Source organism: Apium graveolens, chromosome 4, assembly GCF_009905375.1.
Source record: "Apium graveolens cultivar Ventura chromosome 4, ASM990537v1, whole genome shotgun sequence".
Taxonomy (NCBI): Eukaryota; Viridiplantae; Streptophyta; class Magnoliopsida; order Apiales; family Apiaceae; genus Apium; species Apium graveolens.
Window position 1 is genome coordinate 214,117,229 of NC_133650.1, and position 12,200 is coordinate 214,129,428.

Here is a 12,200-nt window from a genome sequence, read left to right on the forward strand (position 1 = left end):
CCAGATGTGTTTGGAATCTTTACAGTTCATCACATGTCTATTCATCAAGGGATCAAGGGAATCTATTAAAATTAATTGAAGGCTAGCATCCAGGGAGGCTTCTTCTTTTTCAGCAGGGGAAAAATCCTCAGGATCTTTTACATAAGTTCTAGCTTTGGTAATCACCACATCATCTTCTATTACCTCTGGTTCAATAACCATCGGAATTTTTGGACCCTTCTTTAACACTTCCAGATATTTGGGATTTGCAACTTATAAAAACAATAGCATCTTCTTCTTCCACATAACATAATTTTCTTTATCGAATAGTGGAATTTTAACGGTTCCAACTTTTTGTGTAGACATTATGAATTTTTTTTGAGTAAATAAAAATTCAAGGAGTGAAAGAATCACAAAAGTCTAGGATCTTGATTTCTTCGTTAATCAGAAGGCTCTGATACCAATTGTTAGGTCTCAATATGTTTGTAGAAGGGGGGTTGAATACAAACAATACCATTTAATCGAATAAAATGCGGAATAAAAAAGTGAAACAAAATTCAAGTTAAATAAAACTATTATTAAACTTGAAAGGTGTTACTACAATGGTATCGTTTACAAGGGATTAATCTCAAATAATTTATTCCAAATCTAGAATAAATTCGACATGAACTTTTTCTATTTTTGTAATAAAAAGGATCAAATGCTAAATGCAATTTGAGATTAAGTTCTAGGGATTTTGATCCGCTAGATAGTTACACAAGAACAAGAAAAGGATTTCTAGTGGATTAGATTTAACAATAAATACTAGAAATAAATGATCTGTGAATTTGCAATAAGTTCTCTGCTGTTTTTCTCTGTTCTGTGTTCTTCTGTGTTTGATATTTAATGCAATGCTTCTGTTAAAAATCAACTTCAGTTCTTTTATATTAAATCAATCCTTGATTTAACTGGCAAGACAATCCTTTTAGCTTAGCATGACAATCCTTTTAACTGGTAGGACTTTCGGTAGGACTATCCATTGAACTGATAGAACTTTCGGCAAGACAATCTAAATGAACTAGCATGACTTTCGGTATGAATATTGATTGCCATACCGATTGTCTTGCTAATACAAAAGATAGTCTTGCTGGATTAAAACAGATTTTAATCAAATAATAATTCTGAATTAATTAATCAATTAATTCAATTAATCAATAAATTAATCTTTGCAGATTTAATTTATTCTCTTAATTAAATTATATGACTTAATTAATTAATAGAGAATTAATACTAATCTTGAGCAGCAACCATTCTTCTGAAAATCACTGTCAATTATGAATCAATTGCACCACTTCAATGTTGACACTCGATGTACTGTCTGGTTCATGAGTGACTAACTTCCGTGACGTTTCTTCATGCCTTGACTTTGATACTCTTAATTTTCTTCAGACTAAATCCTTGTAATTAATTGATACCCTGACGAGATCTCTGTCACTTGATTAAATCCACAATCTTGATTTATATCACTGAAGCTTGATTAATTTCTTGAGCTTCTTCCAGTGAATTAAGTCCTCAAGTCTGTAGACGAACAAAGTTACTTAATCCTTTGACATATGTTACTTTGAGAGATCTCTCTGACGATAGAACCACTATTTACTTATTACATCCTTATTTGAGTTGAGTTAAATCCTCGAATAAACAAATAGTCTATGACATATGCCTTTCACAAACTGTAAGTATACTCGATGGATAATGTACAGGGAATTAACGGCTGAGATTAAGACAATTCGACGGATGAGGATAAACTGTTATCCATCGAGTTTTAAAAGATTCCTGAAAAGTAATTGATTTTCATTAGCAAATAGTATATCGACGGATGACTAAACTCAATGGATAAGGGTCATCCGTCGAGATGTAAATTTTGACTTAGCCAAAATTTCATCCAAGACTGAAAAATCAACTAAATTTCTGGCTACATGACAACTTGTAAAATAACTCAGATAAATTTAAGAGTAATTAAGCATACCTAACTCACTTACCAATCTTGAAAAGGTGGATTCATCCAGTGGCTTGGTAAAGATATCTGCAAGTTGCTTCTCACTTGGAACAAAATGTAGTTCTACAGTACCATTCATCACATGTTCCCTTATGAAATGGTACTTGATATCTATGTGCTTTGTCCTTGAATGTTGCATTGGATTTTCAGTGATGGCAATTGCACTTGTGTTATCACAGAAAATAGGAATTCTCTCAACTTGCAAACCATAGTCTAGCAATTGATTTTTCATCCATAAAATCTGTGCACAGCAACTGCCAGCAGCAATATATTCAGCTTCAGCTGTAGAAGTAGAAACTGAATTTTGCTTTTTACTGAACCAGGACACAAGCTTGTTTCCTAGAAATTGACAGGTTCCTGTTGTGCTCTTTCTATCAATTCTACAACCTGTATAATCTGCATCTGAATAACCAATTAGATCAAAACCAGAATCTCTAGGGTACCAAATGCCAAGGTTTGGTGTTCCCTTGAGATATCTGAAAATTCTCTTAATAGCTATCAAGTGAGATTCTCTAGGATCAGCCTGGAATCTAGCACATAAACATGTAGCAAACATTATATCTGGCCTACTAGCTGTTAAGTACACAAGTGAGCCAACCATGCCTCTATAACTTGAAATATCCACAGACTTTTCAGTAGTGTTTAATTCAAGCTTAGTTGCAGTGGCCATGGGAGTTTTTGCAGATGTGCAATCCATTAGATCAAACTTCTTTAAAAGATCAAAAATATATTTAGTTTGACTAATGAATATTCCATCACTAACTTGCTTAACTTGTAAACCAAGAAAGTAAGTTAGTTCACTCATCATACTCATTTCATACTTACTTTGCATCAATTTGGCAAACTTTTTGCAAAGTTTCTCATCTGTAGAGCCAAAAATAATATCATCTACATAAATTTGAACAAGTATACTGGAGCCATTAACACTTCTAAAAAATAAAGTTTTATCTATAGTACCTCTTGTGAAGTGATTTTCCAAAAGGAACTTTGATAAAGTGTCATACCAGGCTCTAGGTGCTTGCTTCAGTCCATAAAGTGCTTTCAGAAGATAATAGACATATTCTGGAAAATTTGGATCTTTAAAACCAGGAGGTTGACTGACATATACTTCTTCCTCCAAATCTCCATTCAGAAAGACACTTTTGACATCCATTTGATAGACCTTGAAATTGGCATGGGCTGCATAGGCTAAGAAGATTCTGATGGCTTCAAGTCTTGCAATAGGAGCAAATATTTCATCAAAATCTATTCCTTCTTACTGACAATAGCCCTTAGCAACCAATCTAGCTTTATTCCTGACTACTATGCCATTTTCATCCATCTTGTTTCTGAATACCCACTTGGTGTCTATTGGATTCTTTCCTTTAGGCTTGGGTACCAGCTTCCATACAGTATTCCTTTCAAATTGGTTTAGCTCTTCCTGCATAGCTAAAATCCAATCAGGATCCAACAAAGCTTCTTCTACCTTCTTTGGTTCTTCCTTTGACAGAAAGCTGCTGTATAGACATTCTTCCTGAGTTGCTCTTCTTGTTTGAACTCTAGAAGAAACATCACCAATGATAAGCTCAAAGGGGTGATCTTTTGTCCATTTCCTTTGTTGAGGTAGATTAGCTCTAGATAAAGAGACCTCATGGTTGTCTTGATGTGTGATTGAGTTTTGATTGCTAGAAACTCACCCTGAGTTTGTGGATCTTTGATTTGAGAAAGGGGAATTTTCTATAGGTGATCTATCTTGACCTCCTGCTCCTTTTGATAACCCGACGGATGGTGAATTTTGAGTACTGACGGATGAGGCAGGTTATCTTCTGACGGATAACGCAGATTGCCTTCCGACGGATGAAGCATTATGCAACTCGACAGATGTTGAGTTTTGTGCTTCATTGGTAGTAGATTTGTCTGCATTATCCTTAGACACTGTTTCTTGATCACTTTCATCATCACTGTTATCACTAACCATCTCCACATTGTCGAATTTGAGGCTCTCATGGTAATCTCCATCTTTCAATCCTTCAATCTTTTTATCATCAAACACAACATGTATAGATTCCCCAACAATGTTGGTTCTTAGATTGTAGACTCTATATGCTTTACCGACAGCATATCCAACAAAAATTCCTTCATTTGCTTTAGCATTAAACTTCCCATTTTGATTAGTTTGATTTCTCAGGATATAGCATTTACAGCCAAAGACATGAAGAAATTTTAGAGTTGGCTTCTTGTTCTTGAACAATTGATAGGGAGTCATGCATTTTGCTTGATTAACCAGAGAAATGTTCTGAGTGTAGCATGCAGTATTTACAGCTTCAGCCCAGAAATATGTTGGTAGTTTAGATTCTTCAAGCATTGTCCTTGTAGCTTCAATAAGTGATATGTTCTTCCTTTCCACTACTCCATTTTGTTGTGGAGTCCTTGCTGCTGAAAACTCACGCAGAATCCCATTTTCTTCACAAAATGCTCTCATGACAGAATTCTTGAACTCAGTTCCACTGTACTCCTGATTCTTCTAACTTTGAAATCAGGATGATTGTTTATGTGATTGATGATGATTTCACTAGCCTCATCTTTAGATTTTAGGAAATATGTCCAAGAGAACTTTGAGAAATCATCTACAATTACTAGGCAAAATCTTTTCCTTGAGATGGATAATACATTGACTGGTCCAAACAAATCCATGTGAAGCAGTTGCAAAGGCTCTACAATTGTTGAATCAAGTTTCTTCCTGAATGATGCTTTGATCTGCTTCCCTTTTTGGAAGGCATCACACAGTCCATCCTTTGAAAACTCCACTAGAGGAATGCCTCTTACCAGTTCTTTCTTTACCAGCTCATTCATGGTCTTGAAGTTTAAATGGGATAGCTTCTTGTGCCATAGCCAACTTTCATCCTGACTTGCTTTACCGAGAAGACAAGTTATAGACTCTGCTTTGGATGAGTTGAAATCAGCTAGATACACATTTCTTTTTCTCACACCAGTGAGAACCACTTTGTTGCTTCTTTTATTAGTCACAACACAGGCTTCTGAGTTGAATGTTACTGAATTGCCTTTGTCACAAAGATGGATGATACTCAACAGATTATATTTGAGACCATCCACTAAGGCAACCTCCTCAATGATGACATTGTCCTTTAAAATTAAGCCATATCCCACAGTATAACCCTTGCTGTCATCTCCAAAAGTAATACTTGTGCCAACTCTCTCCTTAAATTCTGTGAGCAGGGTAGAATCACCAGTCATGTGTCTTGAACAACCACAATCCAAGTACCAAAGATTCTTTCTATTTCCCTGCACACATCAAAATCAAATCAAGTTGATTTTGGTACCCAAGTTTCCTTGGGTCCTGCCTTGTTAGCTTTCTTTTTCTGTTTTATAGGTCTTATCTCATTTGACTTAGGAATCTCAGATTCATCCTTAGTCATTTGGATTGGACTTTTAAAACCATTCATTGCAACAGAATTATCATGCATATTATGACTAACAGGAAATGGCATGCTTGGTGTAAACATATTATTCCAGAAAGGCATGCTAAATGGCATTTGTGGCATACTATATGCAACATAATAAGGATTAGGTGCAAATGGCATATTAGCAAACTGTGCATTCATGTTCTGTGTAGGCATAACATTAACAGGCATGGGAGGCATGGCATTCATGTTAGGAAATTGAGACTGAACAGACATGGGAGTAGGCATGGCAGATTTGCAATTAACAGATAAATGATTTACACTACCACACTTGACACAGATTTTTCTAGGAGCATATTTATCAGGTGTGTAGTTATTGTGTTTATTAATCCCTACTTTACCATTCCTATTGTTTTTCCTTTTAGTCTCTGTTTTTACCTCAATTTTCTCAAGTCTGTCACTTAACTGTTTGACAGTCATGTGACCAACATTAGCCTTTTTCCCTTTCTTAACTTGACTTGACTCTCCTGAAACAAAGTTCTTGGAAACAGACCCATACTTCTCATTTAGCTTAATTAGTTTGGATTTGCTAATGGGCTTGCTCACAGCCGACGGATGAGGATTTTCATTATTCGACGGATAACACTTTTTGATATCCGATGGATAGTCCTCATCATCCGTCGAGTCTACATCTGTTAGCAGTCCATCTACCAAATTAGGTTCTAGTTTTTCTTTGTTCTTTTTTCAGGCTTCATCACAAAAAGACTCAATTCCTTGAACTTTGGTGATTTGAGCATGCACATTCCTGGATATTTTCCATGCTTTAATCACCTCTTGTTCATGCTCGAGCTGCTTCTTCAAAATCTCTTCCTTTTTCAAGGACTCAGTTAATTCCTCCTTGGCAATCTTACACTCAATTCTTAATTTCTCAATATCAACAAACTGAGACTCAAGCACATTATTCCTCTCACTTAAAAACAAATTGTTTTCTTTGATTTTAGCATTTTCTTTAGTAAGAGGCTTAAGTGTAACACGCAAATGATATAATTCTGTAGACATGTCATTTATGGCATCATTACACTCAGCTTTAGATAAATGTGCAAGGTTTGTAGTAATTACCTGATTGCTTGAGGAACTTGTCTCTGTCTCATCAGACTTGGCCATTAGGGCTAGATTGACATAGATGACATCTTCATCTTCATCCAAACCATCTGTTGCCCAGTCATTTTCTTGTGTAATAAAAGCCCTTTCCTTTTGTTTGAGTAGATCAAAGTATTTTTGCTTATAATCCACAGACTCAAACTTTTTCTTACTGGAATTTGACTTTCTACACTCATTGGCAAAATGCCCTGCTAAGCCACATTTGAAACATTTGAATTTTGACTTATCCACCATGTTTCTATTTGGCTTGGCTGCTCCAAAGTTCTTCTTGAACTTGAGCTTGGAAAATCTCCTGGAAAGAAATGCTAGGTGCTCATCAATGTCCTCCATGTCATCTTGGCTCAATGAATCTTCATTTTCTACTGCAAGCCCCTTTCCATTGTTCTCACAGACCTTAGAAGTTGATTCAACAGCTTTCATCTTCACTTCCTTCTCCTTTTCCAAATCAGCAACCAGTGCAATGGATCCTCCTTTCTTCTTTCCTCTCTCCATCCTTTCATCCTGCTCTATTTCAAGCTCATAGGTTTTCAGGATGCCATACAGTCTCTCCAAAGTAAAATCCTTATAATCTTGTGAGTTTCTTAATGAGACTGTCATTGGTTTCCATTCCTTTGGAAGAGATCTAAGGAATTTTAGATTAGAGTCTTTAGTCTGATAGACTCTTCCATGCAACTTAAGAGCATTTAGTAGTTTTTGAAACCTACTAAATATGTCAGTGAGAGACTCACTTTCCTCATTGTGAAAATGCTCATATTGCTGAATCAAGAGCTACATCTTATTTTCTCTAACTTGCTCAGTGCCATCACAGATTATCTGTATAGTATCCCAGACTTCCTTGGCAGTTTTGCAGTTGATAATGTTGTCAAACATGTCTGCATCAACTCCATTAAACAGAATATTCATGGCCTTTTTATCCTTCCTGACTTGTTCAATGTCAGGATCAGACCATTCATGCCTTGGCTTGGGAACTGATGGTTCATTTCCTGTTGCAGCTCTCATTGGAACATGAGGGCCTCTTTCTATGCAGTCCACATAGGCCTCATCTTGAGAAAGCATATGAAGATGCATCTTTACCTTCCAATGATGGTAATTATCTTTATCTAGAAAAAGAATTTTGACTCCAACATCCTTCTTGTTCATCTTGCTGAATTGTTTTGATCTTTAAACTCTTTGTAGATTAAGAGCTTGCTCTGATACCCATTGTTAGTCCCTTAAAAATATAGCAAGAATTACATAAGGGGGGTTGAATGGAATTCTTGAACCTTTTTCTTAAAATAAAAATGTTCAAACTCGAATACAAATATAAGTGTTTTAATTAGCACAATACGGAATAAAAACTTAAGTGAATCAAAACATAAGTAATTAAAAACAAGAGTCTTTAAAAACTTTCTGGTGGATTTAAACAATTCCACCAGAGATATATATTATATCGAGAGAACTCTGTGTGCAAGAATGCTCACAGCTGCTTACAAATTTGAACTACTGAGAATACAGAGAAATGCTAATAATATTTCTTACAAATGTTTCTCACTTTTTGTATCTCAGATCTTAGTTTCTATTTGCTACTTCTTGGTTTATATATTACCAAGATTACAAAGTCAAAAGATAGAATCATTATAAAAACTATCAGTTTTTATGCTTTGCTACTTTGTTCTCTATTACCCAGTTAATAGGCTTTCTCATTCCATTTACATACATCCCGACGCATGTGACCAGTTGTCACTGTCAACTGATGTTTGAATTCTTTATCCGTTGGGTACATGATCATCCATCGACTTTATGATCATCCGTTGATGGCTTCATTGATCATCCGTCGACTGCTATATTAAACATCCGTTCATAGCCATTTGATCATCCGTCGATGGCTTTGTTAATCATCCGTCGGTAGCTATTTTGGCACTTGACTTCATTTCACTTATGCAGAATTACAAGACATCATTTATGTACAATTAATCAACCTCTTCAGCATATCTAGTTAAAGTCAACATGACTTATATGCTACTACAGAATCTATACAAGAGTGTATGCAGAAATGTGCTACAGACTTATTATTACATAAGCTACTCACTCGATGGAAAATAAGTCATCATCCGTCGGGACTATAATGAGTTATCCGTCAGGACTATAATTCTTATTCGTCGAGTGCTACATTATTTCACTAAGTAAAATCTACTTAGGTGTTTTGTTTATGTCATCATCAAGTACACAACATATGCACAACAACCGTCCACCGCACGCTCGTAAAATACATCGCGCGCGGCGACAAAATTATTGGTGCCCGAAAATATATGGGTTTCCAAATAATTTCACCGATTCTTTTAAAAAAATTATTTTCCGCACCCACCGAATTTAATATCACCAAATCACTCAACAAAAATTCTGCAGGAAATCAAAATTTGCAAATTAGTAACCAAACAACAGGGCCAAAGATATAACCAAACCAACACAGCACAACACTACACAAACACGCGCACACACCACCGCACGTGCCACCGCACGCGCCACACACACACACGCACACACTGTGCACAGACACACTCACACACACATAAACACACACATGCACATACAAATAACACTGTATGTATATATATAAGGACGAACACAAACGGAACCCACCGGAAACCGAAGGCGGCGGCCGGAAATCCGCAGAACATCGGCGGAAGGAAAAGAAAACGAAGAAGGGGAAGAAAGAGAGAAGAAAGAGAGGTGGGAAGAGAGTGTTATAGAGAGAGGGAGGAAGAGAGTTGAGAGAGAGAGTTGGACAGATTCCGAGAGAGAGAGACGAACGGGGTCAAGAACAGGGGAAGGGGGAGGTTTTCCTCCTCTTTCTTCTTTTTTTTTAGATTAATCCAGCTGCAACCACGTATCAACAGGTGAAACCACAATTTGACACGTATCCCTGCCCTGCATTTGTAAAAATTTTGGTACGTTCCTGACTAAAATAACGTACCAGCTACTGGCTAAAATATCCCGAAAAATTTACAAAATTTATACCAGAATTCTCGAAATAGTCGGAAGTTAATAAAAACAATTCATAATTTTTAAAACACTTTACACACACAACTTATACCCGCATTAAATTAAATAACGAAACAGCACGCGAGTAAAATTAATCTCGAAAATTACCAGAATAATTTTAAAATTCTCAGAATATTATAAACATAATAAAATATGAGTTTCATAATTTTTGAAGAATCCAAGAATTAAATATGGATTTTTCAGTTTAAATCAATTCAGAAAATCATTTAAGAATAAATAAATAAAAGAATATTGATTTGTAAATTTTGTAAAATCCCAAAAATAATTAGCAAGATTATAAAATCATAAAAACAATTTTGGAGACAACCCAAATAATTTTGAAAATAGAATTGTCATAAAATCACTTTTTAAAAGTTAAACAAAAATAACGTTTTGCACCAGCTAATTATAAAAACACACCACGCAATCCAGCAATCACATATAAACAATAATAATTAAACACAGAGACCATAAATACTACAACTTCTTTATTAATTATCTATGCAATAATTACATATTTAAATATTACAGAAATATACGAGTCGTTATAATGAGGAACATCCATCGGGATAGTAGTTTGGCTAGCCGACGGATGACTGCTGTTAGGCACATCCGTCGGGATACAATCACTACTCGACGGATTAATAATATCCACCGGGATAGAAGAAATGAATAATTTTGGAGTGTAGACTATTGTAGACTCTGTGCAGATTAATGAAAATTTGGGCACAGATGTCTCCATAGATTCAGAAAGAATTGGCAAGTGAGCCAACAAATCATCTAAAAGATGACGCTCACTTGCTTGGATTTTTGGCTTCTCCAAGAGAGTTAAAGATGGAGAATTTGGAAGTGATATATGAATCATGTCTACATCCAGTGAGTGTGTGGGTGAATTTGGTGTTTCAGGTGCTTCAATGATTAATGATTTTTACTGTGACTCCATATTTATTGGAGCCACATCAAGCTGACTTTGAGATGGTGCAGTGACTAAGTCTTTAGCTTCAGTTTGCGCTGTGTGTGTTCCCTGTGCATCCCCAAGGGTTTTAGATCTTTTCTTTCTGGCATAAGTCCGTGATGAACTTGTGTCCCTAACCCTCTTGGCATGTGCTCCTGTTGGGAGCTTGTTTCAATAGTAACATCCTTTTGGGAGGGTAAAACTAGAATTGAGCTAATTTCCTTATTAACAACCACAGTTTGTTGGGAAACTGTGGTGTGGCTAGGCTTGGGTACACTAATCTCACCAGCCTTATCCTTAGGGTTTCTTTGATTTTCACCATGTCCCTCACCTATCTCACTCTCATTCACACTCCCCTCTTTGTGTTTGGTAGTTTTTGCAACTGGTTTCTTTTGAAAGAAACCAGAGGGGAATTTATTAGCTTTGGATTTTGAAATTGTTGATTTGGTAGCTTGGGTAGGCATATGTTGGGTCATTGACACAGATGTCATAGCTACACTTGAAGGCAAAGAAATTTGTGAGGTTGGAAGAGTGGAGACAGTGTTGCTTACCTCACTTACCTGAGGGCCCTCCATGATTGGAAAGTAGTAGAGGGGCACCTCTTTGTGGTGACTTGCTTTGTTGAGATCTGCATTGATTCTCCTTTCTTGACCAACAATTCAGTTTGTTTGTTAGGTTCTCAACAACAATGTTCTCAATAATATGGTTAGCAAGCATCATAAAAAATCTAGCATAATAGACACTTTTACCTCTCTTATTAAGTTCCCCTAACTTATAACCTAACTCAAACATGATCAAGTCACTGAAGTTAAAGTACTTATCAGTAACTAGCATATAAAGCATGTTAAGCATGGAAATGTTAACAAAATCAAAATTACTCACTTTACCAGAAAATATATTAGTTACTACATCACACAGATAGTTCAATTCCTTTCTAAGACTTAACCTCCTAATCTCACTTAGCTTAGAGGTAGAAAGTGCATAGCCCATAGAATTTAACATGGTAACTAAATTATCATCAGTGTGTGGAACAGTTGTAGTGTTATCTGGAATTTTAAAGCATGCTTTGATAATGTCACTAATGATGCAGAACTGCTTACCTTTACGAGAGAAAGTTATGGTCTTGTCAGAAGATTGGTACACAACAGTTGTCCATATCCCCTCCACAACTTCACAGTAGATTGTGGGTGATTCCAGCATAGCATAACTGAGTTTGCAGCTCTTCACAAAGTCCATCATCTTGTGAACGTCTCCAGATTGTGGAATCTCCTTGTTCACAAGAGCTACGAAGTTGTTCTTTTCATAGATGAATCCAGAACGGGACATGATTTTGACTATTGGTGCCATTGTTAGAATATGGAAATTTGCAAAGAGAGTATTTGCTTTTGAGAAGAAAGAAGTTAGGGCAATTGATTTGAGAATGATAAAAGAATAGAATAAGAATGAATTCTGCTTTTATACTATCTCAGAAATAAATTGTCAAAAATAATAAAGTGAAATAAAGTAACCAATCAAAATAGCCCAAAATAGCCGTTTAGAAATAAATAAACTGTCAAATTCTGTCAATTATCCGACGTGTTATACTTACAAACTGTAAGTATACCCTATGGATAATGTTCAGAGTTTTAACGGCTAAGATTGATACAAT